The sequence below is a fragment of the Ascaphus truei genome, chromosome 1 (assembly GCF_040206685.1).
Source record: "Ascaphus truei isolate aAscTru1 chromosome 1, aAscTru1.hap1, whole genome shotgun sequence".
Lineage (NCBI taxonomy): Eukaryota > Metazoa > Chordata > Amphibia > Anura > Ascaphidae > Ascaphus > Ascaphus truei.
Window position 1 is genome coordinate 31,703,767 of NC_134483.1, and position 14,885 is coordinate 31,718,651.

Here is a 14,885-nt window from a genome sequence, read left to right on the forward strand (position 1 = left end):
ATATTTCCCAAAAGCTCTCTCTTTAGCTTTTGCCTGCCACCTCCTTTGCTATCAATATTGACTTTCTTTTCCTTATATTTTTACTAACTTGCCTGACACAAATGTATGTTGCTTTTAGTATTTGCATCTTTCCACTCAAATACCTGCACCCTGTTATAGAATCCCTTAAATATTTTCCCATATCTGAAAAGTCAGCCCTCCTGAAATCTAAAACCATAGTTTTTGCGTGTTAAATGACTCAGTCACTGTCTTTATACTTAACCACACTGATTGATGACCACTGGAACCCAAGTACATTTGATACTCTGTCCCTATTGGTAAGTATGAAGTCCAGGATGACTTCATTGCGAGTAGACTCTCTCACCAATTGCTTGAGACATGCACCTTGCAAGGAACCCAGGATATTCCTGCTGCTAACTGAACCTGCGACAGACACATGCCAGCCCACATCTGGCAGATTGAAGTCTCCTGTAATGATCATCTCTCTTTTAATTGCCATCTGGGTGATCTCTTCAATTAATACCTTATCCAATTCCTTCTCTTGTACTGAAGGTCTGTCAGTGGCGGGCTGGCCAGGGGGGCAAAGGAGAAATTGCCCCCGGGCCGCTTGGCGACTGACATCGCATTGCAAAAAAATACACCATAGTACATCCTGGTATTGAAGGTTCTCAGGGTACCCCAGAAAGTCAATGAAGCAGACTTGGTAAGAACCTCTAGTTTGGAGATACCCTATGTCAAAATTATGGAGAAAGATCACTGGATCAAGAATTATATGGAGATCTTAAGTGTATGCATAATACATACTGTATATCATCTCGACCCCTTATTGATCCACTGCTGGATGAAGACGTCCCCGATTATTTTTCAGGTACTACGATTGCAAGCCTCTCTTCTCCATTATGATCCAACAAATGCTTTGACATCATCCTGCCATGTTACTTTTGGTCAACGTCTTTGTCTTAATTACACTTGGAATCTGGTTGAGTGCCATCTTTGTTCGACAAAGATCATTTCTTCTGGCAATATGTGTCTGGCTCACTGCTATTTAAAATGTCTAAACCCTTGTGATGATGTCATAGACTTTTGTTTGGTTTCAGAACCATTCTTTCTTTTTCCTGTTTCTTCTGGTAAAACCGAGCATACATATGTCCATACTTCGTTGAGTTGTCTGAAGCTTATAAATTATATTTGCATTTAGGGTCCGAATTTCACATGCATACGTGTGCACAGGCAGAATACACGGGTTGAAAACTTTCCACTTTAGGCACAGTGGAAGGTTCCCTTAAAACAGCGGTGCGCAAAGTGGGGGGCGTGCCCCCCCTGATTCACTGCGGGGGGCGCGGGGTTTACAGAGGCCCTGTACGCGCTTCCCGAAGGCATTTAAATTAATGCCGGGGGAGCTGCAGGGCCTCTGTAAACCTAACTTACCTTGATTCAGACGCTCTTGGTGACGCGTCGCCATGGCAATGCGGCGTCATGACGCCAGGACGTCTGAATCAAGGTTAGAGGGGGGTGCGAGGAGAGGGGGAAAGCCAGCAGGAGGGCACAGGGGGAAAAGATTGCGCTCCCCTGCCTTAAAAGGTTGTCTTGTATTCTTTCAAATGACCTCCATCCCATCTTCATTATCCTATCGATTTCATTCAAAAGGTTCCCATCCATTGTCATTTGCCGGCCAAGGTAGATAGTCAACTTCTTCTAGTTCGATTCCGTTTATTTTGAGCTTTGCAGAGTTGACACATTTGTTGAACATCACTTTGATCTTGCCGAGATCCATATGGAGGCCTACTTCTTACTTGCTACAGCAAGTACTCCTGACTTGTTGCGTGGTGTCTTCTGGACTTGTGGCAAAAATAACAATGTCATCTGCAAATCGTAGCAGATTTAACAATTCAGTGATGATTTTAATTCCTTTTGCTCCTAATTCAATGTCTTGAACAATTTTACAAGTGCTGCTGTGAAAAGCATCCCTGTTGCACTCTCTCGCTGATCTTCATCTTGCGACCATCTTCGTGTAATCTAATGGTTGATGGGGCATGCTTGTAAATGTTCCTTATTATATCAATGTTCGCTTCTTCAATACTTTGTCGTCTTAATGCATTTAAAACCACTGAGGTATAGACAGGATTAAATGCTTTTTTGTAATCATAAGCAGAGTGGTAGATCATACTTCAGGAAAACACTTCTTGTACGACTTGGATGTGGTCTTGTTTGTTTTCTAGTCTGGGTGAAGTCCAGAGTCTGTTGCAGCCGATTAGCGAGTATCTATGTTAAAATCTTGTAAGGGATTGGAAGTAGACTGATTGGTCTGCAGTTCTTGAGGTTTACTATGTCTCCTTTCTTGTGGATCAGGTCAACTATGGAATTTCTTCACTGTAAAGAGCTTTGCACACATGTTCTCTGCTCCTTCAGCAGCTTCTTTCAAGATTTCAGTTTTAATTCCATCTTCTCCCGGAGCCTTCCTAGTCTTCATGGAATTTATTGTCTTTGACACTTCTTCCGGAAGGACACATGGTACATCATTGGTGGTTTCTTCTAGTTTATCCTCTGCAGAGTTATGCCCGGTGTAATATGAGTTCTTGTATTTCAAGTAGAAGTCTTTATAAGTCTCTGTTGATCCATCGTCTTGTTTGAATACAAGGATTTGCTTCTTCCTAATCATGTCGATACTTCACCGTCTAAGCTTTTGTTATCTTAGATAGTCTTCCTCGCCATATCACAGTTACATTTTCATCTACAGTTATACGGTTTGCGGCTCGTCTTGCACTGCTCTGCATATTCAATTCTTGTTCCTGCGTCTTGGGATTGCATCATTTCTGGTAGTCTCTGCAGTAACTGCTTTGTCTCATCAGTTATTTTCTTATCCTTTTTTTTGTTCGTGATTACTCAAGTTTTTTCTGCGCTTTCAACTACAATCTTCATAAGTTCTTCTTAATTGATTGTTACAGTGTCCCCATGCATTACAACCAGGCTGAAGCGATTTTCCAGCTCTACTTGAAATTTTCTGTTATTCTTGAGGTTCTTGATATTGATTGTTGTTGTCCTCTTTTTAATCAGTTTTCTATTTTCCATATTTGCATTGGGATGCAATTTGCAATCGGGGATCACTCCTTGTGTCAAAACGGGTAAGCACAGTGCAGTTTAATCACGTTTTTGTTAGCTGTGATAGTCAATTTCACTCTATTTTTTTTAGAACTTGTATTTTGTTGAAGATTTACATGTTAAATACAATAGTGGTACAATAAAAAATAATAAGGAGATGGGAGAGCGGGTGGGAATACATATGTAGATGTTCGGGGGGTGGGTGTTGGGGAGTGCATTGTCATTTCCTTGTACAGGTCTCTATACATATTAGCATAGTCTATTTACAAATCTGACAGAACTCAAGTCATCAGTTCAACTTTGATGCCTTTCAGCCATTTATGCCCAACCTGTACTTGTCATTCCTCTCCATCCGTCCACCAAATAATTTACTTTGTCTTTAGGAGTATAGGGCAAAAATAAAACGAAATAGAGCTGTGGTACCTTAGGGACTTATCTCCCAATCCAAGGTTCTCAGGTCCTATAAAATGTTTTGGTAGTTTGTTTCAGGAAAGATTAGGTTATTCTCTCCATGAGCATAACTTCATTAATTCTCTGCTCTACTGTTCTTACGGATGGGGCCCTGTGATTTTCCATGCTGCTGCTAATGCACATCGCTCCGCTGTTAGGTTGTGAGAAATTAATCTTAGTCTGTGGTGATTTATGTTTTCTATTGGTTTAGCCAGAATGTATATCAAGGGGTCAAGTTGAATTTTGATCTCTACAGATTCTTCTACGATTCTCTGGATTATAGTACAGTATTTCTTGATTATGTCAATTTCATTCTTGATTCCAGTGTGGCCATTCCATGTCCATTCTCTATGTGGATTCTTCTTGAAGAACGAATTCATGACCTAGAAGTGTATTCATTTTGCAAATTCTACCAATCTGTCTCCACATTAATTCCTGTTGCAGAAACCATACTTCGTCTTTCTGCTGGGCACCAATTTTTTTAATTAAATCTCCCATAATGATCTTGAGGTGACAAATTCCTTTGTTATTAAGTTGGTTGATTTAATTTATTTATAAAATGTTTTACCAGGAAGCAATACATTGAGAGTTACCTCTCGTTTTCAAGTATGTCCTGGGCATAGAGTTAAGACAAATAATACATGGTTACAAACACAGTTGCATAAATGAACAGGGTATACATTATATACAAGAAATTGCATGCACAGTTAAAGAAAATATATATTATAGGCTTATGAAACAGTTACAAGACCAGATTAAAATGTGAGACAGCCTTAGTTTTGAAAGAACTTAAACTGGTGGTGGATGTGAGAGTCTCCAGTAGGTTGTTCCAGTTTTGGGGTGCACGGTAAGAGGAGGAGCGGCCAGATACTTTGTTGAGCCTTGAGACCATGAACAGTCTTTTGGAGTCTGATCACAGATAAGTGCTGCATGTGGTAGGGGTGAGCAGCTTGTTCAGATAGATGAGTAGCTTGCCCAGAAAGTATTTGAAGGCAAGACAGGAAAGGTGAACTTTGCACCTAGACTCGAGCGATGACCAATCTAGTTCTTTGAGCATTTCGCAGTGATGTGTGTTATAGTTGCATTGGAGAACAAAACGGCATATTGAATTGTAGAGGGTGTCAAGTTTGCTAAGGTGGTTTGAGGTGCAGAGCCATATACTATGTCTCCATAGTCGATAATTGGCATTAGCATCTGCTGTGCGATACGCTTTCTGACCAGGAGACTTAGGGAGGCTTTGTTCCTGTAAAGTACCCCTAGTTTGGTGTACTTCATGGCGGAAGACTTTCACTTCATGGTCTGTGTGACTTGATGTTGGGGAATACACTTGAGATTATTTGAAGCCTGTATCTCTGTCAACGGAATGACAATTTTTGAATCTCTTTACAATTAACTTTTATACTCCACTATGTTGTTTCTCCATCTCTTGTTAATAAAGAAGCCTACTCTACTAATTCTTCCATTTTTTGTAATATAATAGGTGTCGGCTTGAGATCACTGGGGCCTTCATCGTTTCTCCTTACTTCACTAAGGCCAACAAATCCCATTTAATATCTTTTCAAGTTTGTCTTCCTGTTTTTGCAGTGCTGCTTCAATAGAGAGTCCAGTAGTTGAGGGAAGCCATATTTAGGTTTGACTGACAGCTTTTGTTTAACCTCCGGGTATTCTTAGCTCCCTCTCCCTTCATGCCTTCTTCCAGAATGCTGTCAAGCCCAAGAACAATCCAGCATCCGGAGAATGAGGGCAATTGCTTTTCAGTGTATTCCATATTTGGGGGTTAAGGCCTTATTTACCATGCCGGCCTCATTTGCATATTGGCAAGCACCTTTCCCACTTCAGCCGGGTATATATTGTTCAACCTTTAATAGTATGATACATGGTATAGTATGGTTAAATCTGACACAAATGCCACTATATACATCTTCTTGAACACCCTTTGCCACCCTCCTGAAACTTTGAGGCAGCGACATAATGATTTGAGGAAAGGAACACACACACACACACACAAAGCAGGAACTTCAGGATTCATAGTGAAGACATGTATTTCAGGAGCCGAAACAAATAGATTTGATCGCTATAAATTTTGGAGTGCCTGCTTCTTCTCATACGTGTAATTAATTATATTACTGCAAAAAGCAGTGCACCCAACATAGAAACTGTGGCTATCCCAGAAGCATAGGAGTGACCTGAATTGTACATACATACATACTTTAGATTGTAAGCTCTCAGGCACAGGGATTTCCCTTTCCTACTGTCTGATTGTTTATTGCACTTGATGTATTATAATTCCCTGTACTGTATTGTTTCTTTTGTAAAGTGCAGAGTACACTACTGGTGCTATATAAATAAAAATTATACATACACATTAAAAAAAATGTAGTTTTGGTACACACAAACACACACACACACACACTGGTTTGTTATAAAAACCCAACATTTTACTGTACCTCCAATTTTGCCACAATTCCAGGCTGGCACAATGGCTGGCTTATTTATAAAATGATTACACCATGCCTCAAAATTCCCATTAGTCTAAAACTGGTTAATTGCCTCCAAAGAGATGTTTCTCCGATCTTTGTCACTAATAAAATACTACATCCGACATGACCTTATGCTTAAAGAGAAGCGTTCCTGTCACCACCGGGCACTGATACTGGTATTGCTGCATCCCTTTCACTCCTCTTTATGCCAATACAATCAAACGTTGTAACGTTGCAAGTGCCCGCAGTTACCCTCCCCTATGAAACCTCCGTTTACAACATGTTACATTATGACTAATACTATTGTGATTAGCAATGCAAACAGTTAGGTAAGAGGCAGGTGATGACTTTACAGAGTCATAGATTGGTTCAATGGATGGGAAAGTGCAGAGGTGACCGGGTTCAAATGCCAAAATGAGCGAGATTTGGTGGTTATGGCCAAAAAAAAAAAAAGAGAAGTTTCACCCTTTCACTGCCAGAGGGGTAAGCAACGCATTACAATTACTCCCTGGCAGGAAAAGGGTTACTGGGAAACATTGCGACTTGCCATTAAAGTCTATGGGTTCAATCCCCCAAACTGCAACTCCCAGAAAGAAAAATGGAGAAAACTGGGGTTAAAAATAAGTGGGATAGTTCCTCCCAAGTTTACAGATTAATCATGTTTACAAACTACACGCAGTCTTAGCAAACCCAGAACCCAAACCCACTACATTGTATATTATATTTTGTGTCAATTAGAGTGCTACAGGGACAGGGACCTCATGTAAACAACAACAGATAAGAAAGCCCCAATGCTACATCCAGCATGACACATTTACTATATTACTATGTATTTTATCTCATCTATATTTTCTTTCTTCATAAATATGGGTCATTTAGTTCAATTCCTTGTCTTTTGTTATATGTTTTCAAACTAACTTGAAAACATATATGAAAAATAAATTATAGGTGTCTGATTTTTGTAAAAAAAAAAAAAAACCTCAAAGCAGATAAAGGCATCAATGACCCCAACTAAATGATCCAGGTTATTGCCGTCTTTGGCCCTACGAGGAAATGCACCTTTAAATTCTTCTTAGCCTAGGGGTTCTCAAATCCAGTCCTCAAGCCCCCCCTCCAGCAGGTCAGGTTTTCAGGATATCCCTGCTTCAGCACAGGTTGCTCAGTCAAAGACTGAGCCACTGATTGAGCCACCTGTGCTGAAGCAGGGATATCCGGAAAACCTGACCTGTTGGGGGAGCCTTTAGGACTGGATTGGCGAACCCCTGGAAGCACATGGCTTCTGGCACCGGTTTGCGTTTTGCATGAAGAGGAGGTAAAGCCTGGTAAAGGTGTGGCTTCCCACGTAACTGAACATGAAATTGGCATGGATAGCAGACAATTTACTTTATCATGTCTGCATCTGTCCTCAAGCAGATAATAAAGATCTGGCCTAACTTGATAGGCGCTCTCTAATCGCTCAAGCAACTGGGTAATCAGCTCGTTTCTTAGAGTCCGTAGATTGCAGTGCAATGCAGATCTACCTTGTGTTTTTTAACTCTTTATTCAGACTTTCCTACGGATTAAGGATGCATAGATGGAAATAGGTCACAGTGATGGGATAGCACAGCATTAAAACTGTACAATGTGCACAGGAAGAAATAAAAAATAAATCAGAATGAGATGTACGAGTGCTAACATAAGAGCATATGGTGTTATTTATTAAACTGCTATAGTGCCGTTCTGGGCATTATTGCATGGAAAAATACTATTGATTTCAAATGGGAGTTTGCGTGCCATGGTTCCCCGATTGGCCCTATTGTAGTTTTAATGAATAATCCCTTATGCGAGACTCACAGACATGCTGGAAATGGTGACCAAAACAAAATATGTGTATTAAATATTGTTGTACAATGGACGGTGAGGGTTTAAGGTAAAAGGAGATGCCCATATCTGGGAAGGCCAACCAATTGGTCATTGTGGAGCTACACAGCAATTTCTCACTTATAATAATGATCTGCCTCTACCTTCCATTTTCCATCCTCATCACACGTTACGTTGTAAAAATCACTCACTAGTTTTTAATTATAGCAAATTATGAACGCACAAAAAAAATGTTGCAAGTGCTTTTAAAAATGGCGGCCATTGTGAATTTCCAATGGATGCATGTCTATAATACAATCCTCAGGCATACCTTGCACTCTGAGAGATGCGCACCCTTTTAGGAATGTGTAGATTATGCCGTCCTGTTACAAAAATTGTGTTCGGGACTATTCAAAATGGCGCTTTCCTTTAGCTTCCCCGGCATGAACTGCAGCTCAGAGGCACAAGTTAGGAGCATTTTCCTCCCCTCTTTAACTCTCTGGTAAGCGGCGTTTATCTCTCATTCCACAGTGAATTTAGCCGTGCGGAGGCGCGCTGAGGGAAAGGGGGTGCTTTCCCTGGCCTTAGACCGCGAGCCGTCCGGGGGCGTGGGGGGGGGGTCTATGACGTCACTGAGCTGGTTCGCCCTTATTGGGCGAACCGCTCACGTGACCGGCCCTGCGCTCCGGCGAGGACAGAAACTAAAATTTTCCTAAAACACACGCGTACGCACGCCCCTGCTAAAGCCGCTCTCATTGCAGCTGCAGAGGCTCACTGCCGAGCAGCAGCGCGCCTCAGCACGGGTCACGAGGCCCCATTCACTTGCCCATTTCACCCGAATTTATGGTGGATCTCTTCCATGTTCTATGTAAAGCGGATCTCTATGTACAGATGTTGCCAGCCTCTGTCTTTAGTACCGGGGCAAGCTGTGGGAATGAGACCATGGGTGCTGATGCCGGAGGAATAACACTGCGGGGGGTGGGAGGGTCCGATTGGGAAGCATGCCCCCCCCCCTCCCAGCCATGTCGCCGCCAGCATACAGCACTTCCACTACAGCTGTCTGTGGGTGGTTTTCTGGGTATGCACCTTAATCCTGGCTGTGCTCAAAGCTGTGACCATGCAGCAAGCTTAAGCCTATAGGGAACCATGTTAAAAATGGTTTTTGAGGCAAAAAGTGACACTATGTGCTCATTTGCATGTCATTTCCCAGAATCCCTTGCTGCAGTGGAAGTGCTGTATGCTGGGTGATAATGGGGAAAGGTGGGGTTGCAGACCTGCCTAAGACATGCAGATGAGCATACAGTTGTATTTGCATATTTGCTTTCCTGTGGAGGGTTTTTGTCACTTTTTTTACTCACCATAACTTAACTCAGTATTATGGTACACACACACACACACACACACACACACACACACACACACACACACACACACACTATATATATCTTTTTTAATTGACACACTATAATGTGCATTATAAGGGATTATTTCCCGGCCAGTACTCTGTATATATGTATATCCCATTCCCTTATGCACCATGGGAGTTTACTTTATTATATGATTGTTGAGCGACAGGCACAAACGTGTATATAGTATCTTTATATTTTCGACTGATAGAAAAGTTTTCATGTTGCACCAACAGGAATCAATTGTGTGTTCTCTTTGCTTTCGTATGTACACACTCCATGTGGTTTGACATTGATGATATTCATATACTTTATGGTCCTATAACTATTTCCCACTTTTTGGTCTACATCATTGTTTTTCAACAGGCGCTCCTAGGAAGCCTTGGGTTCCCCAGACATCCCTAAACGGTTCCCTGCAACTTTCACATCATTTGAACATTTTACTGAATACAGAAGAATTTACAATGCACCTGGTTTCAGACGCGCTATTAGAGAGGGTTGGGGTTCCTTACAATGCATCGGATCTCAGACGCGCTATTAGAGAGGGTTGGGTTCCTTACAATGCATCTGGTTTCAGACGCGCTATTAGAGAGGGTTGGGGTACCTTAAAATGCATCGGATCTGACGCGCTATTATAGAGGGTTGGGTTCCTTACAATGCATCTGGTTTCAGACGCGCTATTAGAGAAGGTTGGGGTACCTTACAATGCATCTGATCTCAGACGCACTATTAGAGAGAGTTGGGGTTCCTTACAATGCATCTGATCTCAGACGCGCTATTATAGAGGGTTGGGTTCCTTACAATGCATCGGATCTCAGACGCGCTATTATAGAGGGTTGGGTTCCTTACAATGCATCTGGTTTCAGACGCGCTATTAGAGAAGGTTGGGGTTCCTTACAATGCATCGGATCTCAGACGTGCTATTATAGAGGGTTGGGGTTCCTTACAATGCATCTGGTTTCAGACGCGCTATTAGAGAGGGTTGGGGTTTCTTACAATGCATCTGATCTCAGACGCGCTATTAGAGAGGGTTGGGGTTTCTTACAATGCATCTGATCTCAGACGCGTTTTTAGAAACGGTTGGGGTTCCGCAGAATTTCACAATATAATTATAGGGTTCCTAAACCAAAAAAAAAAAAAGTTGAACACCACTGATCTATATAAACACATAAAATTAGGAATTAACCTATTTGCTGCCAGAAGAGCCTCTAACACCTTAAGGACAATATTAGGTGCGAGTGAGCTGTGCCACTAGTTACCATACTGTAGTTATATTACTGCACAGGCCTTGGAATGTCTGAATCAGAATGGTTTGCAAGATAAGTAATACAGAGGGAATGAGCATGGCCATGAGACAAGATGTCAAGATAATGTATCCTCACCTTTTTATGGAGTAAAGCTTAATACATATTCATCTACTTGGCTTTTTTGCAAAGTTTCACTGCACCTTTTTCTTTTGTACCCATGATCTTTGCTATCAAAGCTTCACATAGGCACGGATCCACAATATCAATTTCTAAACTTTCTATTTCTGTTGGGAAAGAAAGGGGTGTTTGAGGTATGTCGAAGTTGACACGGCAACTTGCTTGTTGGGTGACACGGCGTGTGTATCCATAAAGGGATTCAACAAAGTACAGGAGGGAAGCATACAGGCATACCCCGGTTTAAGGACACTCATTTTAAGTACACTCGCGAGTAAGTACATATCGGCCAATAGGCAAACGGCAGCTCACGCATGCGCCGGTCAGCATGTCCTGAATAGCAATACCAGCTCCCTACCTGTACCGAAGCTGTGCGCAAGCGGGGAGAATATAGAGCCTGTTACACATGCGTTATTTACATCAGTTATGCACGTATATGACGATTGCAGTACAGTACATGCATGGATAAGTGGGGAAAAGTTAGTGCTTCACTTTAAGTACATTTTCGCTTTACATACATGCTCCGGTCCCATTGCGTACGTTAATGCGGGGTATGCCTGTATTTCAGAGGAAGAGAAGAGATAGAACCAGAGGTCAGCTCTGAAGCTGGGGAGGAAATGTGAGTAAGTGCAGTACTTCTTCCCGGAAAGGGGGGTGGATTTGTAAAGCAGCCTCTCAGAGGTGGTCGGGGCCAATACATTAGGGAATTCACGCATGCTTGGGAGAGACATAAGATTATCCTAAATACGAAAGAAAGTCAACGATCAAATAGGGACTGCGGTTTCACAGCAGATGGGAACCACTTGTCCCACCTGTGTGCCCATGTTCCTATCTGCTGTCATATTCCTTTTTTATGTATGAAGTGTATGGAGAAGTACAATCCAAATAAATAATGCTGGGTTATACCAGGTGGTCTCTGAACCCGTTTTCCCTTCTTCACTGCCATTTCAATTGCTACCCAAGACCAGGGCTTTTTTTGTGACGGTATGCCCGGGTACGGTATACCGCCACCTTTTCCCCCCTGCTGTCTGTGCTTGCTGCGGGAGTCATGCCGTTACTCCCCGCAGCCAATCGCTCCCCGCAGCCAATCGCTCCCCGCAGCCAATCGCTCCCCGCAGTCAATCGCTCCCCGCAGCCAATCCCTCCCCGCAGCCAATCCCTCCCCGCAGCCAATCCCTCCCCGCAGCCAATCCCTCCCCGCAGCCAATCGCTCCCCGCAGCCAATCGCTCCCCGCAGCCAATCGCTCCCCGCAGCCAATCGCTCCCCGCAGCCAATCGCTCCCCGCAGCCAATCGCTCCCCGCAGCCAATCCCTCCCCGCAGCCAATCCCTCCCCGCAGCCAATCCCTCCCCGCAGCCAATCGCTCCCCGCAGCCAATCCCTCCCCGCAGCCAAATCCCTCCCCGCAGCCAAATCCCTCCCCGCAGCCAAATCCCTCCCCGCAGCCAAATCCCTCCCCGCAGCCAAATCCCTCCCGCCCGCCCTCGCATAGCTGAGCGACGAGTACTCGCCGTCTTTGCAGCAGCTGCAGATGGACTGGAGTAGCCCTATTCCCCCCTCCCCCAGGTCAAATTCTTAGAAAAGGAGGGGGAAGTGAGTGAGTGTAATTGTGCAAGTGTAATCGTGCGCACATGCAGAATAGTGTGTGAAGTGTGTGAAGTGTGTGTGTGTGTACGCGTGTAATATTGTGTGTTGGGATTTTCTATGAAAAACTAATTTTTTTATGTTTTCATTGTTGTAATTCTTCAAAATTCAAAGTAATAAACAGCGTCTATAAATGTTAAACATTTAGATTTTTATAAACGCAAGGAAAAACATTACAGAAGTCCTCTAAAGACAGAGCACATGTGTGGAATGCACTATGGCATATCAAAACTTGACTTTTATTTACATATTGGTTAAAAACTCATGGAATGAGCTGAAAGACAAAAATAAGGATTAATAAATAAAAATGATCCCTAACTTATTAGTAAAAATACAGGACATGGTAGGAGAGACACGGGTGTTAATAATGCCCAATGTAGACTGTAGTACCTCTGACACGGAGGGAGGAGGTCAGAGTGGTAATAATGTTAAATCTCTGCCGAGCTGAAAGTGGACACCTAAATTATTTAACTCAAGACAATAATGTATCGCCTAAAAGTAGATGCCCAAAGTAAGGGTGGCTGAGCAGTCAGAGAAATATGGAGATATTGTACGTAGTATGCAAACGCTCCAAAATAAAAGCACTGGCAATAACTAGGAATCGCAAGTCTCTTGTGCCTATCAGGTAATGTACTAATGTACACAAGTAATATTCAATTATTCCCTTACATATTAGTCATTCCAATAGCAGCTGGGAGCATACAGTAGATCAGCGTACTGGTATCTGATAATATTTCTGTACCGACCCACGCCGTTCGGTAAATCTAACCCCCTGAGATTTAGGGATCATTTTTAATTATTAATCACTTTATTTTCGTCTTTGCGCTCATTCCATTTGAGTTTTTAGCCAATATGTTAATAAAAGTGCAGGCTTTATATGCCACGGTGAGCTGCACAAATGTGCTCTGTCTTTAGAGGATTTCCCTCAGTTCTCTAATGTTCGTTTCTTGCATGTATAATTGGCAAAAGGCTCGCACCCTGTCACTGTCACTAGTGAGGTACAATAGGGGCTTATACAGATTAGACACACACTACGGTTTGATTAATATATTTATATAGACTCATTGAGCAGTGACGGCACCTCTTATTTATTTTTTTACAAAACAAAAAGCACTGCCCCAGACAGATTTGCACTGCTGTCCCGCAAAGCTGTATATGTCTCCATACAGCATAAGGTTCATGTTGTAAACTGTGCTCTTAAAAAAAGATCTTAGAGGAAAATATGGGTTGTATTGGTTATTTACTAAAGATTCCTGGCTGCAAAACGCGTGCAAAAGAATTGCATCAGATTCAAAGGAAATACTCCAATAGCTTTCAGTGGGCGATACATTCCCTTTGATAAATATGGGTTTGCCCCATTTTTGCAGCCAGGAAACTTTGCCTAATAGACCCCTGTACATCAGGGCAAAAGTGGTGCAATTCAAGGGGACAAATCCACCAGATTAATAGGATTTTTGAAGTGAACCTTCTTTGCTGGGACCAAATGTCTTTTTTTAGACGGAAGTGGGTTATGGAAGTGGTAACTGCTGGCAGATGAGTCCGTCGGGCCGTGCATGCGCAGAAGCTGCCCTCACAACTTTGTCGGCTCATACATGCGGCCATCGCCGCGATCAAGCGCATGCGCACAGCAGGGTTCGCGGGCCTTTGCGCATGCGCACAATAATACTCTGGCCGGTCTCCGGTACGCATGCACAGAGGCGTCTGGAGCTCGGCAGCTGTCAGCGCGTCCACTTGGGCAGCAGCAGCACCAGAGGAGAAGAGGACTCGGAGCCAAGACCACACACACACACACACACACACACACACACACACACACACACACACACACACACACACACACACACACACACACAGTGTCACACACACACAGACAGAAACACACTATCACACACACGCACAGTGTCACACACTGTCACGAAGAATTCACAGTTAGTGCAAATAGCTAATAGAGGGGGTGGGGGGGATGCCGAGCACGAGATTTTCAAGTCAAATTTCTTTGCGTTTTGTCAACTAATTTGTATTTTGATTTTTTAGCAAAAACATCACCAACACAAACACAATTTCTGTAACAAAAACACTTTTAAAGCTTTACACTCTTCTGCCCCTCCTTACATCTCAGCCCTAATTTCTCTCTATGCACCATCCCGACTCTTGCGTTCTGCTCAAGGGTGTCTTCTTTTTACCCCCTTTGTCCTTTGTATCTAAAGCTCTCTCCCACCTTAAACCTTTCTCACGGACTGCCCCGCACCTCTGGAATGCCCTTCCCCTCAATACCCGACTAGCACCCTCTCTATCCACCTTAAGACACATTTGCTTAAAGAAGCATATGAATAGCACTGTGGATAATCCTGAACTCATGATACATAAAGCATGGCCCCCTTCAGATGCGCTTACTAGAATTCCCTCCTACTGTCTACACGTTCCCCTACCTACCAATTAGATTGTAAGCTCCTCGGAGCAGGGACTCCTCTTCCTTAATGTTACTTTTATGTCTGAAGCACTTATTCCCATGACCTGTTATTTATATTATTTGTTATTTATATGATT

At 42.9% G+C, this 14,885-nt stretch overlaps 1 protein-coding gene across 7 annotated transcripts in view; it reads right to left on the reverse strand.

Annotated features, from left to right (window-relative positions):
• The window catches only part of HDHD2 (haloacid dehalogenase like hydrolase domain containing 2), a 65,231-nt gene that overhangs the window by 17,696 nt on the left and 32,650 nt on the right, over nt 1–14,885 (reverse strand). The window lies entirely within an intron of this gene.